Here is a 4131-nt window from a genome sequence, read left to right on the forward strand (position 1 = left end):
AAGAAATTTGGGTGTATAAAATATATTTTTTTGTATTCAATTTAAATTCATTTATACACCAACCCCATCTAAACCCTACATGAAAAGCCACATATTATGTAAATACAAATTATACAATGCATTATTCAAGTCTACATTTTATAATAGATTATGAAAATTAAGAAAACTGAAGGAATGATATGTTGCTTTTCTATTGCTGAAGCTGTTTCAAATACGTGGGGATTGCATCGTCCGAAGTTCTACTAAAAAACTTTGTAGGTAACTACCTAAAGATCGCTGCCACAAAACCATTATATACATGGTTTTAGCTGATTAAGATAAAAACTCCAAATCATACTATAAAAGTTAGTTACTTATACCTGTATAATTTTGCTAACAGTTGAATCCTCAGCAGGACCAATAGCATAAGAAGCCTTCATAGTAGATCTGAAGCATTTTACAAAAGCCATCAGATTCAACATTTCCAAATATGCATTCCAATGTCAAGTTTCGAAATGGGATAGTTAGCAAATGTGATACTTAAAGTAACTTATAGATAATTCTTTGATGGTGATATTTATATACTTCAAAAGTGTGTTATTTTGCTAGTTTTAATTATTTGTTTTTAAAGATCCAAATCTACCAAACGTTTATATAAAATAATTATATGATTATTATAATTCTAGATAATAAATTTATACATCAAAAGTCAAAACAACTATCTTCATAAACGTATTATAGCAAATATATATATATATATATATATATATATATATATATATATATATATATATATATATATATATATATAAAAGGGTGTTTGGATGTTCATTTTGAAGTTAAAAAGTCATTTTATCCAAAAAAAACTTATTGACTTAGTAAGATGGAAAAAGAAAAGAGTAATATGAAGATTGATGGGGTCAGGCGTAAAGAAATCCAACAGTACTTACGTTTTCATTAAATACAAATCAATGATGACTCTCGGGTTCATAAATTATTTTAGTTCCAGTGACACCCACCAAACTTGCATTCACAGATTTGTTAGTTTTAGCTTTAATATCCCATTCTTTAAAGCTATTGTATGAATCCCATTTAGATGCCATTTATTGTTTACTTAACATGGATAAAACCTAATCCATTTACATGTTTAAGTTGAAGAATAGATCGTTTTAAAGATTATAAATATATGCTAGGTAAATTGTTAATTATTGTATCTAGATAAAATTACAATTAGTTACATTCAATAAAAAAAAGGTAAAACTAACAATTACTTACCAATAAAAATAGCAACTATCCAAACATAATTTTAGGCAAAGTTACATTTCCTAATACTCATACATTATCTTAATCCAAAACTTGGAAAATAAATGAAAATAATTGAATCATATATATTACATACCTGTTTTATTTGCATCATTAGGTTTTGGATCATTTTCTGATTCTGAAGTAGAAGCCCATCAATCTTTTATGTCATCAAACTCTCAACGGTCTCCTGTTAGAGACTGATTTTAGCACAAAACGATCTCCTGCAAATCAAAACCCGATACAACATCCTGCAATTGCTAAAATAAAATTTGTACCCAAAAATAACATTTTACTTTTTTCATGTTTTTTTAACAAAAAATTAAATTGTTTTTTTTTTTTGGTATTTGGATGAGATTGAGATAATAGACATATAGGTTTTTTTTAAATCTATAATGTTGTAATAGAAAGAAAGAAAAGTAGGATGTTATTTTCTCAAACCCCACTCCCACAATAGGAAATTGTTACATTACCTGAAAATACGTTTAAACATTATGAACTCAAGCTTCTTCAGTTATGACCCGAATTTGGTGCCAATCAAAATGAATCTGAAATCAAAGAAAAAAAAGTGATATAATGTATTTCCTTTCATAATACAATGTTTTTAGTGTGACAACATCCGAACCACCTGTTTTCTTTTAATGTTTTTAGTGTGACAGCATCCGAACCACCTGCTGTTAATTCCTGAAACCTAGGGACAATTCTTCCACCTATTGAAAATAAAGAATAAACACCAATATCATATCAAAAAGGTAAAAGAGACAATAATCAGTTGTTATGCGATAATCAGTAGAAACAAACCAGTGGCTATTGCTATAAGCTCCAATTCAACACCACCAACCCATCTCACAGCAGACAACTTTCTGTACATTAATAACTGATTTGCTTCATCATTAAAAGGAGAATGTTATGTGATTAATTAGTAACCAAGTTGGAACATAAAAGAAGATACTTGGATGTGAAATTGAATTTTGGACAGACAATCTCTTAATTTTAATCTGAGACATGCACAATAAAGTGCACAACCGATGACATACCACTTCAAACTGAACTGCAAATTGAAGCACACTTTAAGTTTTGTTTGTTCATTGAAACATTTAACCAAACACTTAGTATTCATAGTAAAAAAACCCATCTAAATGTTAAACAGACAAATAGGGTAACGCGTACATGAGTTTTGAAGAACAAATATTCTTTGCCAACCGAATCAACCAAGCCATCTTCAGAATCACATAAAGACAAAGTTAAACGGGCCCAAGTTAGAATTATAAATTTTATATAATCCATATAAAATTTACACTTTAGTTCATGTATAGAACCAACCTGCTAGGATTCCAATTTGAAGGCAACAACTGAAGTACCTAAATTCAAATTGGTGAAATAGCAGTTCAAATTTTAACCTGTGTCACTTGTTTTCCTGCGGAACCAACACCGGAAACAACCATTATTAATTGAACACTTCATTGACAAGGATAGAAAAATACCTTTACATGTTGTTGAAGAAGATGCGATGGTGCATTGTTGGATTTCGCTTCTCATACGCCAGAGTATGTGAGAAACGATAAATCAAGGGTCAGATAAGATAAAAAATTCCCCAATTTGATCTATCATTCAAAAAAAATTGAAAACTTAAAAATCAGAATTGCATCTTCCATAACCAACCTATAGAGCGAAAGTTAGGGCATGAGAAAAACCGGAAAACGCAAAAAAACTGGCGATACATGATGAAATAAGAAACGTAAATTGAGTGTGAAAACCTCGTGGGTTTTGCCTTAGTGAGGGTTGCGTACCTTTCGATTGGAAAAAAAAAACCGTAGGTGACTTGGGTCTAGATTTTGAAATCGAAGCAATCTGTCATTCTCACGATATTTCTTTACTTTCTCGTTTCGTATTCAGCCCTAACACACACATACCATATAGCAAGACGAAGAAGGAAGCCGTTTACCAACAGTTCCGGTAGAGACCCCTGCTCGTCGATCACCACCAAGACGAACACCCTTAGAAAGCAAACTAGGGTGTCGGTGACGGAGAGAGAGACGATCGCTTCCTTTGAAACTGGAAGAATCGATTGGAGCGACGATGTGGAGAAAGGTAAAATAAGAGGTGGGAAACATAGACAAAAAGACATTGACACTGATCTGAATTCGATTGGATTACACGGGCGGTGAAGTACAGCTAGAACTTACGTCTGCATTTCCAATTTAAAAAATGACTAAAGGACCCCCGAAAAAGAAGGAAATAAAAAGACACGAAGAAATAAAGAGACAACATACAGAGGTTACAAGGGGCAAAATGTATTTTAACAAAAGAAGTGGGCTACATCTAATAGATACAATGACAAAAAACCAAAAGCTTAAGGGCTGAAATTGACAAAAGTTTGGTTGTTTACTCTTACAAATTTTCACAACTTTAATATATAATAATAATAATAATAATAAAATTGGGCATAATCCGTTTATTTCGTGTGAAATAGGGGCTTTTATGTGAACAATAAAAAAGTATTAATTGAACTCCTCATTCAAATAAATGAGTTTACCTAATAGGTATATTTTTAAACTTATTTATAGAAATAGATTATTTAGCACATTTGTTGTCACACGGTAAATGTTTCGTTTATGTTTCGGGCAATAGCTACAGGGAAGATTTTTTTTTTAATATAAAATTATTTTTTTTAGTTTTTTCTTTTAATGTTTTACCATTTTTTTATAAACACCATTATAACTAGGGGTGTAAAAAAATACCGAAGCGAATAAAAAATGAGTTAATTGGTTCTGGTTATTTGGTTTTCGGGTAACCAAAAACCGTTTAAGTTTAATCGTTCGGTTAATGGTTTTTGAGTGACTTATTCCG

Source organism: Lactuca saligna, chromosome 5 (genome assembly GCF_052625555.1).
Source record: "Lactuca saligna cultivar CGN05327 chromosome 5, ASM5262555v1, whole genome shotgun sequence".
Taxonomy (NCBI): Eukaryota; Viridiplantae; Streptophyta; class Magnoliopsida; order Asterales; family Asteraceae; genus Lactuca; species Lactuca saligna.